A 15402-nucleotide genomic window follows, 5' to 3' on the forward strand; every position below is an offset into this window, starting at 1 on the left:
TCTTTGTCAGCTGCCAGTGTAGATACTTTCTCCCAGCACCATACTTGTGCCAAGGCTATTATTGATTGGTGGAGGAAAAATGGGTAATAAGGAGCTGCCTAATTCTCACTGGTGGAGTGCAATTTACCATCACTCTTCACTGCCATCTGGTGACCTCAGACGCCATCAAAATGGCTTTCCAAACTCGATAAGGCAATTCCAAATTTGGTTCGTTGTTGTTTCGAATGCCACGTCAAGGAAGAATAACGGCGTATTTTTTTTTCCCCCAAAGGCCAGTTTCACCCGTAGTAATAATAATAGATTATAAGCTTAGGAATGAATTTTAGCCGCTGTAGATGTTACAATGCTGTGAGAATGGTGGTGTATGTTACATGCAGGGCTGATAATAGCGGTATGTTCATCTCCAGGTGTGCATGGACAACCAGTGCCAGAACGCCACAGTGGTTTTGGGCACCCTCTGCAATACGACTCAGAAGTGCAGTGGACATGGGGTAAGAGCTTCTTGTGCGCAATTGACAAGCACTTTCTCTTGCAAAGCATGCTTACTGTCTCAACGTGGTTGTTTATGGTAATGCGGAGGCAGCTTGAAAGACTCTGTGTAATAAATCATATCAAAAGATCCCTGGTTTTAATGGTTTTGTCATTTCCTGGTAAAATAACAATAAGATTGACACGGCTTCTACGCCAGAGACATGGGGACTATTGTGAGTGACTGGCAGGAGCGGAGGGGACTTTTAAGAGCCTTTGCCAGTCAAAGTACAGTCGTACGAGTAATACAATAATATGCTAAGTGTTTTAATTAACAACAAGACCTCGATATGATTTTTTATTAAATTTTTTTTTTTACAAGATCGTATCCCCTTACTCAAAGAGAAAACAGAGTTTGTAACGTGATTCCAAACACATTCCTCCTGCGGAGGGAGCTGGTAGAAACGTTGGGTTGCTTGGTCAGTGGCCAGGGTCAACGGCGGCGTGGTGTATTCTGAAAATATGCCGACTGTGAGGGTGGGCACAAGCCGGCGTGAGTAGGTTAAACGTTGAGTTTTATAAGGGCACCATGGAGTCACCAGCCCCTCCCCACCCAGCCCCTCCCCACCCTCCCCTCCCCACCCAGCCCCTCCCTGCACGACGGACACAATAATCCCCTGTGGGCTGGTGTAACCAGGAGGTTCCTACCAGTAAAAGCTTGCTGCTATGTTTGGTGTAAGCAAAAAATTGTATCGCCTATTTCCAATGTATTACTTGAGCCTGGATTAACCATCCCAGCATCATAGCTCTGCTTTGGTGTCATGGCATTAGAGGTTTGGAGTTGGAGGCAACATCCTGTGAGTAGAGGCAAATGGGGCTTGTATGAAGTGTAACGTTTAAAAATGTCAACGCTAATTCTAGATTTGAAGCTTTCGTGACTGCAAGGATTCATATTCTTAGGTTTTTTCGGTAAAGTCAAAGTTTTTTTCGGTAAAGTCCTCTTGCTTGATACAGCAATCGTGCTGTGACGGTTCCACCTGAAGACGGAAGCTTGTGTTGCCTCCGAAACGTCGTGATTTTATTTTACTTTTATTAATTTTAATTTTTACCTATGTCAACGCTAAGTTGAAATGTTTACTTATTTTGCAGAGAGCCATTGTGTTTGAGGTTCACCACAACTGGAATGTTTATCATAATCTAGTTACCTTTCGTTTTGGTCAAACGAATATGGTTTGATATACGCACAGTATTCCCTCACGCTTGTAAATTTGTTGAGCGAATTGTATATAATTAATTGTTAATTTCAGGTTTGCGAACAACAACTTGAACTGCCATTGCAATGATGGTTATGCCCCTCCTGACTGCTACTATTCTGGGTATGGTGGCTCTATTGAAAGCGGAAATTCATACAAACGTAAGCTAAACATATTTTCACATTTATGAACATAACGCCTTGCAGAACTAATCTATTCCCAATTTCAGGTTACTGTATAATGTTAATATGACACAACTAAAACGGTATGACATGTTATTTTAATAAATTCTACTTATCATGTGTGTGTTAGATTGCCTCCTCTACCCGACTGAATGAAAGCAACACTCTCTGCAGAATTAAATTTCGATTCAAAGCTTTCGTGACTGCAGGGATTCATATTCTTGGTTCTCTCGGTAAAGTCACGTAGAATGGAAATAATAAAAATAAAACATAATAAAATAATTCTCACGACGTTTCGGCCACAATGCAAGTAGCCGTCCTCAGGTGGAGAACAGGTCTGTCGAGGAGACAGACCTAGTCGCTCCAAGCCTGGGGCTTGTCATTCAGACTCTGTCTCCTCGACAGACCTGTTCTCCACCTGAGGACGGCTACTTGCGTTGTGGCCGAAACGTCGTGAGAATTATTTTATTGGTTTATTTTTATTATTTTATTATTTCCATTCTACGTGACTTTACCGAAAGAACCAAGAAGATGAATCTCTGCAGAATATCATTCTAATATCAAAAGCAAATTACTAAAATGCGGGGAAGCTGAACGCATTGCTCAATGTATCCGTGGCGGGCTGCTTCATTCTCTTGTCGAGTAGAGGCCTCATTTGCGTGGCTGTCATTGTCATCGTCGTGGTGGTGGTGTTGTTGTTGTTGCCCGACACGCAGCAAGCTCCAGGCTGCTGTGGCTGCTGCTTCTGCTTCTGTTCATTCCGCTCATCGCTGGGGGCGCTTATTTCTACTGGTCGCGACATGGCGGAGGCCGACCAAGCCGCCGGAAGGGACACGGGTACTGCTGCTGGGATGGGGGGTGGGGTGTGATGCGTGGGCGTCTAATAAGTATAACCCGTAAAAACAAAGTTTTTCACTCTAAATCCTTTATATGCGTGGCGGCTAGAGTCCTCTCGTCCTCTGGCTTGAGATGGCTGCCACCTATGGGTCAGATGATTGTCTGCCAGTATTAAGCAATTGGTAATTAAATATTTAATTTGTTTTCCCTAAACAGTGTAAAATTTTGGAAAAAAAATTTCACGAACATTAATTGTCTCGCACAACGAGTCTGTGTACAAAATGTCAGCTCGATTGGATCACGGGAAGTGGGTTAAAAAACGACCGAAAGATTTGCACGGTCGTAAGCAAGCAAGCAAGCAAGCACGCAAGCAAGCAAGCGAGCGAACTTAATATAAAGGATTTAAAAAAACAACATGTGCACCTATTGTTCTCTTTTAGCCCCGCCCACCCCCTCCCCCAACACGCTCCATTCATTGGCTAACACATTCAGATAAGCCCCTCCCCCCTCTTCCCCCCCCCTTAACTTGTATATAAGAGCTTGTCTCTTGGAATTTTGCCTCACTTGATGCAGTAAATTTAGCTGTGACGGTCCCACCTGATGACGGAGACTTGTGTTGCCTCCGAAACGTCGTGATTAATTATTTTATTTCTATTTATTATTATATATTTTGATTATATATTTCTTTTTACCTATGTGACTTTACCCAAAAAACCTAAGAGTATGTGTGGAGGACGACTTATTTATTTATTTATGTGGCATCGGGCACGAAGGAATCGGACGAGCAGCATCGCGTGACTGCGTGCCCACCGGGCGTCACGTTCAGGGCGTGTTTTTAATGTCGCCCCATTCTTTTCTTGTTTGGTTTGATGGGCACAACAACAGCAAAAAAATCCCCACCCTATTCTTGTTGATTGTGTAAAGACTTTTTTAGTTTTATGAATAGTTTTTGAGATGCCATTTTATTGCAGCAAGCACATATTTTTGCAGTGTGTTGAGATATAGTTATTCAACTATGAAAACATAGTACATGAAGATTCTAATCTCTCGGTGCCTTAAAAATGTTCGTGTAACTTCATTGTTTGCTGGCGTAAATGTCACGAGTGAATGCGTGAACTGGTCTACAGCAATTGTATCGTTCTTTTTTCTATGTGCTCACCTGTTGATTTGATGGCGTGTTAATTTATCATCATTGTTATAGCACTGCTGGTCCTTTCGGCATTCCAAGAAAACCCACCCCAGCTGCCTCTGCAGCTCGCAACCAAGTGAGTGGTCGTCGACACTTGCCAGTTATTAACACGTTGTCCTGCGGAGGGAGCTGGTAGGAACGTTGGGCTGCTCGGTCAATGGCCAGGGTCAACGGCGGCGTGGTGTATTCCGCAAATATGCCCGACTGTGAGGGCGGGCACAAGCCGGCGTGAGTAGGTTAAACGTTGCGTTTTATAAGGGCACCACGGGGTGACCAGCCCCTCCCCACCCAGCCTCACCCCTCCCACCCCCCACCTAGCCCCTCCCCATCCAGCCCCTCCCTGCACGACAGACGGACACAATAATCCCCTGTGGGCTGGTGTAACCAGGAGGTTCCTACCAGTAAATCTAAGCATGGTCCTTGTTACTTCAGCAACACGCACGGTAGACATACAGAGTCCGTCTCCTCAGCGTTTACGAGGTTCAGTGTTTTTGTTTGCTAGCTGGCATATCATTTGTGCACAGTCACGAGTTTAATTCTCTTATTAGGGTTGACATCATCCAGTGTACAAGTCAACCGTCTGTACTTGACTTGCGAAATGTCGACATTTTTCAGGGTACGCCTACGGTGGCAGTTATTACACCGGGAAACCCTCCAGCCAGGTATGTTGTGTGGTATGCAGTGTGATGGTCTGTTCATGGGGGAAAATTTGAAATGTCTGTAATATGCATCGTTTCCTCTTGACTTTTTACTCTTTGATTCTGTTGCTGACCTTGTGCGCTGCGGTGACGTGCAACTCCTCAATCAGTCGTATCATCGGTACGGATTATCGGTTCGATTATTCGACCAATCCGTTCGCGCAAAAATACTTGTAAAAGTTTAACTCTTCCCACGTCTGCCACTGGATGGGGAGGTTGTGGCCCGGGCTTGGTGACATAATCAGATTCATCGACTGTGTCCTGCTGGGTGTGGCTTGCCAGGGGGTTTCCTGCCTTCACAAAGCAGGGTGTGGGGGCCCATCCATCTTTTTTCGTGAAGTGTCAAAGTAAACGACCTTAAAAAAAACCTTGTCAATTCGAATTTTTAGTTCATTGGTGATGGACTCTTATCCCAGCTCGAACTCCTTTTCTTTTTTTAACCGTGATGCTAATAAACCAGTAAACTTCCAACCAGGTTGAACAGAGACTAAATTATCTCTTTGTACCTGATTTCCAAGGGGAATGACTTGTTATCCCGAGATGTGAACTCTCCAAAGCTACCCAGCATCCAATTAAATTAGTATTCTACTTTAGACCCCCATTGTCAGGCCACTGTTAGGTGAAGGTCTCCCCCAATGTCGTATCGTCCACGGCAGTTATATTTTACCGTATTGGGTGCTGAGCAGCCTGAGTTGTGAAGAAGGTTCCGGAGGTGGGGGGGGGGGTTTGCTTCGAACCGGTTGACGTATCACTCGCCACCGACATTAGCCGTGGTCGGGAATCAAACTCAGATTGGGGGGTTCATGGCGCAGTGTGCGATAACCGTTACTCTTCTGCTCTACCCCCCGGTATATCAGTATCTTAAAATAATTTATATGGCGACTTATCCAAGGCGCTTTACACAGAACTAACAATAGTGCATATGAATGTCACGGTGGAGATGAGGCGAATGAAATAGATGCGAGGGAGTAATGGGGGGCAAATCTGTGATGTGAGAATTTGGTGAAAGCAAAATTTATGGACAGTAAATTATGATGAATGGATTGAATGAATGGGGAATGAGTGGAAAGCCATATAACATGAGAGTTAAGTAGCGGTGGCAGTTATGAGGGGGGAGATTAGAAGGGTTGTGGGGTGAGCTAGAGAAAATAAGTGAGCTTTGAGTGCGGAGTGGAAACTAGTGAGCAAAGGTGACAATAGGAATGAAACTGTCCTTTAAACAATTTCTTTCCTCGGTTTTATTGGGTGCTGTACCAACATTACCCACCACAATGTTTCAGCTCGATTGACTAATTGTTATATACCAGTGTACTTTGTGTAATAATAAAAAAGTGACAGATATCCAATGTTTATATTTGTTTTCTAGACCACCACCACCAGCTAATATCAGTGCAGTTAATGGTGGCTATCAGCCTCATACTTCCCAAGTGAGTTGTGAGAGGAACCAATGGCACATTTGCATCACATGCACACTTTTATATTCGTATCCCTACAGTGTGACTTGCAGAACAGTAAATGAAGTTGTAATTTTTTAGTGTCCTAATGTAAAAAAATATAATCTTTAAATAATAGAGTGTCTTTCATGGAAGTGTTCATTTTGGAATAAATACTTTCTTCATTTTCACAGTTGCTTTGAGTGTGAGCATGTTTAATGTCTCATTGCCATGGATTGTATTTCTAATCTTGTAGGAGGGGTCTTTTGAGATAAACGTCTTTTTTTGCAAGGGAGACTTGGTATGCAAAGTTTGGAACGAAATGATGGCCATGTTTAAGTATATTACTCGAGCGATTATATTTCCATTTCTCAGCCTCGGCGGCAGCTGCCAGATGTCACTCCCTCCATTCATCCAGCCAGGTAGGCAGTGCTACTATCTTACACACACCATGAATGCCACTCTAACGTGAATTCCGGAAATATATATTTATCAAAAGAAAAGTTTCCGTGACACTTCGTTTTAAAATGACACGTGATGTTTGTTCCGGTGTCTTCTAGAGCCCCACCAGCCGTTCCCAGTGCTCCCCATCCCGAGAACGTTTACTATGAAGACATTGATCCCAAGGTGAGCTGTGTGGGGTATTACAACTTCAGGTAACGTATGTGTGTGTTTTGATAAATTGAATGTTTACACGAGAGTGAAACATCCCAGATCAACTTAGGGGAGTCCAGTTCCAGTCACGCTTTTAGTTCAGTGGTTCTTCTTCTTAACCTGGGGTGCACAAACCCCTTTCTGGGGGTGTGAGATGCCCTTTCTGGTGTGTGAGACATGGGCAAATTAAGCACGGGCGCACGTAAGTACAACTACTTTGTTTAATAAAACCTACGTTTTTATAACATAATTTTTTTTAATGATTGATAACCAAAGGGGTGCACGGCTGCAGTAAGGGTTATGAACGACTGCTTTAGTTAAAAAAATATTTTTACCTGTAAACCCATACGGTTTGGTAAGTAGGACCTCTGAAAAACGACGTTAAAAACTCCCTGCAATTTCCTGCCCACACACACGTGGAGTGAGCTCTGGAGCCCTTCTAGATATTTGTTTCTACTCTGTTCACCAAAGGTCTTGGAATAGCTAGGATTACCCACAATGTATCTCTCCACACGATCCGCCAATCAACGAACTGTATAACAGCAGTGGTATAGTTATGCGAATACTTGTGATGTCACTGCTGAAAAGAAAATTATTGGCAATTGCAGTTGCAATCAGCAGAGTATGTGATGAGAACTCAAATGACTTTGCACGTAACATAACCTGGCATCGGACATTGTTGATGTCATTATGTACATTTGATTTTATTTCTACATAGCTGTAAAACCATAAATGCATGTGAAAAGGCAGATTTTTTTATTGTATAAAACTTAAACACGTTGTGCTGTATTAATTATAACACATTTATCATTTATGCAGGGCTTTGTTCTGACTCTACTATTAATTTAGAAAATGGTTTGGTTTAAGTGTTTTGAAATGTTAGCACATTAATGCTTAAATCTTTTTTTTATTACAGCCGGAGCTGCCATCATCACTAATTTCGCCAGTCAGGTGGGCAGTGCCTCGGTTATACACTGTCAACATCTCTGCCACTGTTGTTTAATAATCACATTTTATCTGGAGAAAAAGGTTAATTTCATTGGATGACATTTTTAAATCTTTTATATTAAGTTCGCTTGCTTGCTTGCGTGCTTGCTTGCTTACGACCGTGCAAATCTTTCGGTCATTTTTTAACCCACTTCCCGTGATCCAATCGAGCTGACATTTTGCACACAGACTCGTTGTGCGAGACAATTAATGTTCGTGAAATTTTTTTTCCAAAATTTTACACTGTTTAGGGAAAACAAATTAAATATTTAATTACCAATTGCTTAATACTGGCAGACAATCATCTGACCCATAGGTGGCAGCCATCTCAAGCCAGAGGATGAGAGGACTCTAGCCGTCACGCATATAAAGGATTTATAGTGAAAAACTTTGTTTTTACGGGTTATACTTCTTTCCCTTGAATTGACCCATGATATTTGTTCTCTGGTGTGCTTCAGGCCACCCCCAGCCATTCCGAGTGCTCACACGAACGCCGGCTATGATAACTATCCCGAGGTGAGTCGCGTGGATTTATTGATACCTCTCGGCAACATGTGGCATCAACAGCATTGACCATGAATGACATTGGTCTTGAGTTGACATGTGCGTGTTTTTATGACGAATCAAGCATGTATACAAGGTCAAAACCGCTTGAGGGCATTTAATTGAAATGTTTATGTTGCTTGCACATTGCATAGCCATGTTCGATCAGGTTTTGGTATGATTTTGTAAGTAGGGACGGCTGAAAAAATACTCAATTAAAATCCACAGTAGCTGACTGTCACAGTTGTAAAACAGTGAAATGGATATAGAATTGCAGCAGCACATAAAATAAATTGGCAAGTGCGGATGCCATTTAAAATTTGCATATTTGGGGGAACGTCATAGGTTTTTAAATAAATAAAAATATATTTTTTATTAAATAGTGACATTTATACTGGGCTGTCTCAGAGTGCTTTCATTGCAAATTGCATCACAACTCATCTAAAAAATTTGAAAGGGTACCCACAGTGGCAGCTGTCCCGATGGGCACGAGGTGACTCAGCACTTTACCTGCAATCAGGAACAAAGTCTTACAGCAGACGATGATGATCGCTGTGTGTAATCCAAAATTGAGAAATTTTCGGGTCAGTTTTAAATTTTGGACAATGACCTGAGCGGACAATGACCTACTCATTTTAATAACATCCTCGGACCTTCAGCATCCACTGTGAAGCAGTAATAAACTAAACTAAAACTATTTTTTATTTTACCAGGTAAGGCCCACTGAGCTATATAGCTCTTTTTCAGAAGTGACCTGGCCACAAATGATAGCTCAACGAAGTGGCTTATCATCGTGTGAAAACATATAGCAGCAGCCAAATACTCTAAATACATGTTTCTAAATTTGGAGGGAAAAACCAGAGGAGCTGGATAAAAATCTATACACCCACAGGGAGAGCATGCAAAGTCCAAATATTCAGCAGGTGCCAGGGTCTGGGTCAAAACCACGACCTCCTGCATACCAGGCGAGGGAGTTAACGTCTCGCCGCCTAGATTCGAACCATGAACCTCTGCAACAAGCAGCGAACGCACTCCTGTTGGGCCATGTCACTACTTGACAAATAGCTTGCTGTGCGGTCAGGGCACCGTTAACATCATTTGCACATTTAAATGCATGTCTTCACAGCCTGTAAAAACATAGATGTGGAAGGTTAAGCATGTTTTTTGTTCGTTAAACTAAAACAATTTTTTCTGAAACTTTATTTTTTACACGTATCTTGTCTTATCCTGCACTTCGTGTCTCCAATTCAAGGGCTTGGGCTGAGTTTCTAAACAAATGTTTTCATTGATGAGAGCACGTTTCAATTGACGCGTTTTTGTTTTGCAGTCTCAGCAACTGTCAACGTCAAGTAGTGTTCCACGGATTAATCCAGTCAGGTGGGCGGTGTTGGAATGTGTACATCTTGGTGATATTTAATTATTTGGAGAAATACTTGCCTTGCAGTGATACTTGTCTTTAGAACTGACCGATGATGTGTATAAACGCATATATATAAGCACAGCTCCATTCTGTGTTAGCACATATTAACGTTTGTAAAGTCTCATCGGCCTAATACCTTTCCCGACCAATATTATCAAGGAGCATGTGTTTAAGCATGCAAACTCTGGACTAGTTTAAACCCTCTCGGTCTCGTCGACAAAAATGTCTGGCTTCTTTAACAAATGCCGCCGGATTACCAGATGTTATTGGCACAAACCATAACTATTTGTGTTGGTGTGCTGCAGACCCCCGCCAGCCGTTCCCAATGTGGGCTTCTCCACGGATGTCAGCTATGTCCCCCACGATTCCCAGGTGAGTTGAGGATGCCATCGCCGCTAGCCGTGTGCGCCGCACTGCTGGGGTTGCTGCTGTGATTTGGCAATGCCATGACATCATTCCACGTGATCTAAAAACCACGAGAATCTTACGGTCCATTTTGTAAACTCATTTCTCTTCTTGGTTCTTTCGGTAAAGTCACGTAGAAGGGGAGTAATAAAATAATAAAAATAAAACATAATAAAACAATTATCACGACGTTCTCAGGCCTGAGGACGGCTGCTTGCGTTGTGGCCGAAACGTCGTGAGAATTGTTTTATTATGTTTTATTTTTATTATTTTATTACTCCCCTTCTACGTGACTTTACCGAAAGAACCAAGAAGATGAATCCCTGCAGTCACGAAAGCTTTAAATCGAAATTTAAACTCATTTCTGTTTGAAATTTTGTAGCTTATATATTTTTTCCTTTTGTGCTTTATTTCCTAATAGCGTATTTTTGAAATAATTGTTTCAAAGCACAAAGTACTACACATAGTTATTACTCATTAAATGAGTATTTTGCAATGTGCGTTAAGGAATAATGCGCAGACATGATGGTTATATTGACCCAATTATTCAATTTTTTTTGTGTACGCAACGCGTTATAGCATGTGTGTTATAGGTCACACACTTGCAATGATTAAAATACTTGCGGAAGACTAATTTTGAGTGGACTGCAGTGGAACATGAAAGTGAATATTTATCCTCGAAATACAGCAAAGCACAAAATCGATACAACAAAGTTGTGAAATAACAACTTAAAAGATGATGAAAACTTAAATCGCGATAATCATCGGGGCTTAAAATAAGTCACGTTGAATGGTTTCATGAAAAAATATTATCCCGGGAACCCCTTTTAACGCAACAAATAAGAACATGGACATTATGGAAAATTGGCCGGGTTTTCGATAGCTTATAACAGATATAGCCACTTACGGTTTCATTTGAAGTTTACTTGTGGTTTCACCGACACATGGGTCCAAACTGCATCAGTTGGTCTCCATTCTAGATTTGAAGTTTTCGTGACTGCAATGATCCATACTCTTTGGTTCTTTCAATAAAGTCACGTAGGTTGAAAATAAAAAAATAAAACAACAAAATTAAATCACGACGTTTGTTTTCGCTGTGGTGGTCCCCACCTGATGAAGGACGCTTGTGTTGCACCCGAAACGTCGTGATTTCATTTAGTTGTTTTAATTTTTAATTTTATTATTTTCACTACGTCACTTTACCGAAAGAACCAAAGAGTTGGTCTCCAGTGCGACTGCAAGGCGGCAGCGTGTGTCAGTCACACGGCATCCCACTGAGCAGTCGGTCGCCACCATTAGCCTCTTAAAAAGTCACAGCAGTACATAAATAAAGAAGCTGCGTGATTTTTTCTCATTAACTTCTATTGGAAGGTATATAGTCTTGTGTAAATGCAAATAAAAATGTTTTTTTTATTCCTTACTTTGCAGCAGCATGCATTAAGTGTGATTCCAAATTCTCTTGTGGTGTTTTGTCATTTTTGTAGGATCACAGCGTGGTTATGCTGGGCAATCAGCAACCGTGAGTGCCTTTTGTGTTTTTGTAAAGCAGCTTTTAGCAAACGCAACACAGTAACATTTAACATGAAAATATAATACAGTGTCACATATCCGACCATCACATATCCTCCCTGACCTCTTAACCGTTCACACACTCGGTGCATTCTTAGTGCTCAAAGCAGTTTGCACTTTGTTTTTGTTGCTTAACCCGCATGCTATGAAGAAGGGTCATTGCTCATGAAGTCGCCTATTGTACATTTCCTTTTTAAGGCAGTGTTATCCTCAAATGTGATGAGTGTTTGCTGTTTTTTGTGTGCAAGTTGTACAACTGGTTTTCGAAAGATGATCACATTTACATTTTTCACACATCTGGCTGCCTCCCCCCCACCCAGCCCCACCCCTCCCAACCCCCACCCAGCCCCACCCTCCCCACCCAGCCCCTCCCCACCCTCCCCTCCCCACCCAGCCCCTCCCCACCCTCCCCACCTTCCCCTCCCCACCCAGACACAATAATCCCCTGTGGGCTGGTGGAACCAGTGGGTTCCTACCAGTTTAATGACCATCTCTATAGTGCCATGACATGCCAAGCACCCCAATGCAATAAATGTGTCACACCTAGAAACCTGCTCGCTCAAATCGTCTAAACCTGGACAAATCACTTTTTCTCATGAGGGCACCCCTCGAATCAGTATGCATGTTGCCTGTGTTTCCTCCTGCAGGGGTTGGAAGCCACTTCCGCCACAGCGGCCCAAGAAAAGTGCTTGACAGAGAAAGCCTCGTGGCAGGCGCGCAATCTTCTCCAGCCAGTAATCCTCATCATCTCCAGCCATTCATCTTCATCTCCAGCCTAAATCCGTGCTGAATGCACTTGTGTTCGACAGTGAACAAGAAATGTTACAAATCTCAGGGTTTAGGGAAGTGGCACTGATTTTATGTTTTATTTTCTTGAGCACAGGCTTAGCTTGGAATTCATCATATAAGCTCCAACCCAATAAGGTTTTTTAATTAAATGAATGTGACTATGGTGAAGCTAACTTTGGCCACATGGCTTCTTATAGTTATAGCTTTTATAAAGATAGGGAGTATATGGTCCTTTAGGAACACTCATTAGGGACAATGGTAGAAGAGGAAAACAATAAGGAACACGTGCTGCTATGATGCTTAAACTAAGTGGTAAAAATGTATATTAAACTTATTGGTTCTTTCGGTAAAGTCACGTAGAAGGGAAATAATAAAATAATAGAAATAAAACAGAATAAAATATTATTTTATTATTTCCCTTCTACGTGACTTTACCGAAAGAACCAAGAAGATGAATCCCTGCAGTCACGAAAGCTTTAAATCGAAATGTATATTAAAGTTCATGTTTATATGTTAATGAGCTATTTTATGGATGGCATATGTGGTGTCCCTTTATATTTTGTCTAAAGTTCATATTTTGTTATTTCTATCATACATTTTGTGCATTGGTTGCAAAATGTGAAATCATTCTGCGTGATATATAAAAATATGTTTTAGTCTGTTCTACGTTAAAAAGGAACAAGTGTGGGAAAATGTGATAGGTTATTTGGCCTCTTTAATCTTCAGCCTAAGGCTTTTACCGCTCGGGGAGATTACGATGAGTTAACGCCCAGCTTTGATGATTTTATTCTCCTGTTACGAAAGTGAAAATCGGGTAATTGGACAAAACAAAAACTGTCGGACAATGGCTACTTAATTTGGTTTATCGCCGGGCCAGTTTTCATTTTTGCTAAAATGAGGTGCGTTCTTACATTTGCAACCTATACGGATAAGTGTTAATGCTTAAAACAGAGTTGGTTAAACTGTCACGATGTCTATGTTATTAGATCACACAACATTTATTAAGTAATAGCATGTAAAAAAAAACACATTTCAGCTATTTCCAATCCACCAGTGGGAAAGAAGGCCCCCTCCACCCCACGTTTGTCCTAAAAGCTCTTTTTGATCAAACTTCATGCTGGTGCGGTGCGGTTTTGCGACGGCAGAGGAGAGGGCAGGGGGGGTGGCCGGGTTCTGATATCAGTTGCCACTGATGTTGGTCGTAGCCGGGCATTTAATTCGTGGTTGCCGGGTTCTTACTGCAGCGCTCTAACCCACTGCACCACCACTCCACCCGAAAACGCAATCGTAAGAAAGTATTTTAAAATGACGTCGCACAATTAGTTGCTTTGATCACCACACGTGATTCGAAATGTTGCCTACATTGAGCTGAGCAGAGCTTGTAAAGCGACTGCATTACATGATCCCCGTTGTGCCTTCGTCCCCTGCACGTTTTGTACGTGGCATTTCGCGAGCTTGCCACTCATGTACTTGTAAAGTGCGTGTCGAGTGTCTGTAACTTACAACGTTCATTTAAAAAAATAGGCAGAAAATTTATTTTAAGAAAGTACACGATGAAAATGAATATACCCCAAACTAATATGCCATGAACTTCAGGTGCAATAAGAAAGGTATTGGATGTAACAATACAAGGAACGTATATGTAAGTGTGCAAAAGCGATTCAATAAAGACCTTTGTTTTTCTACATTTTTTTTCGAGTAAATCACTGCATTTACGTTATGCAATCAACTATTAAAATGTCAACTAGATGAACCTAAACATTGTTGATTCGGTGGTAAAGATGCGGCCTTGCAAATTCTTGCTCATGCGACTGCTGGCGAGAGCACATCCACTTCGAGGAGCAGCTCAAGAAAGCATCTCTATTGGGTATTTGGCCTACTCTTCCACACTGGCCAAACGTTTTGTACAAAGTGTCAGTGCCCTAATAGTATACCCCACGCTACACGTGCCCGCAGATTGACTGCAGTGTACCCCATGTATGTTGAACTTATTTCTTGCCGTACGTAGCCAACTGTGCTAATCGGAGCTCTTGGGAGGGGGGGGGTGAACTGGTGCCTTGGGCACGGCTGGGTAGCTCTGCTATATTTTAAGCTGTGTTCAGGTTAACTTTGTATCATTTAAAATAAATAATATCTAATATAGATCTGAAGTTTTCGTGACTGCAGGAATACATACTCTTCATGAAGCCATCCAGATATATCAACATAGACATAACTTCAACCAAGAACATGAAAAATGGCAAATATGATCATTGGTTTTTTACCCTTTCTATCTGGCAACAAAACTGACACATTTTTTACAAGGAGTCATGTTTGCATAGACCACAATACCTGCAGTCATAATGCAAACAAAAAACACAACTCTGATAATGTATGCACTGTCCTTGAAGTTGATTGGTCCACACCCGAGACAGCTTTCCTTAGAGCCTAGTCTCACATGGGTTGGACCAGATGACGCCAAAATGCGCACAACTTAAGGACAATGCACTATCAGAGTATGAGAGCTCGGGGTAAGCATTTACACCATTGGAACCTCATTTGCCAGTAAAAAAATATAATTGGTTTTTTACCCTTCTATCAGAGTTATGTTTTAATGTTTTGCATTATGGCTGCAGGTATTGTGGTCTATGCAAACATGACTCCTTGTAAAAAAGGTGTCAGTTTTGTTGCCAGATAGAAGGGTAAACAAACAATTATCATATTTTTTACTGGCAAATGAGGTTCCAATGGTGTAAATGCTTACCCCGAGCTCTCATACTCTGATGGTGCATTGTCCTTGAGTATACATTACCAAAATTCGTAAATATTTGCCTTTAAAAAACTAAATATAACCAACCATAATATGTGGTGAATATTATGGTTGGTTACCATCTATTTTTAAATCCTTTATATTAAGTTCACTTGCTTGCTTGCTTGCGTGCTTGCTTACGACCGTGCAAATCTTTCGGTCGTTTTTTAACCCACTTCCCGTGATC

General features: G+C 41.8%; 1 pseudogene; it reads left to right on the forward strand.

The window, feature by feature from the left end:
- LOC133343352 (disintegrin and metalloproteinase domain-containing protein 9-like) overlaps nt 1–14112 on the forward strand; it is a 52695-nt pseudogene extending 38583 nt beyond the window's left edge.
- The last annotated feature ends 1290 nt before the right edge of the window (nt 14113–15402 follow it).

Source organism: Lethenteron reissneri, chromosome 17 (genome assembly GCF_015708825.2).
Source record: "Lethenteron reissneri isolate LAM-NWPU_2019-01 chromosome 17, ASM1570882v1, whole genome shotgun sequence".
Classification (NCBI taxonomy): Eukaryota; Metazoa; Chordata; class Hyperoartia; order Petromyzontiformes; family Petromyzontidae; genus Lethenteron; species Lethenteron reissneri.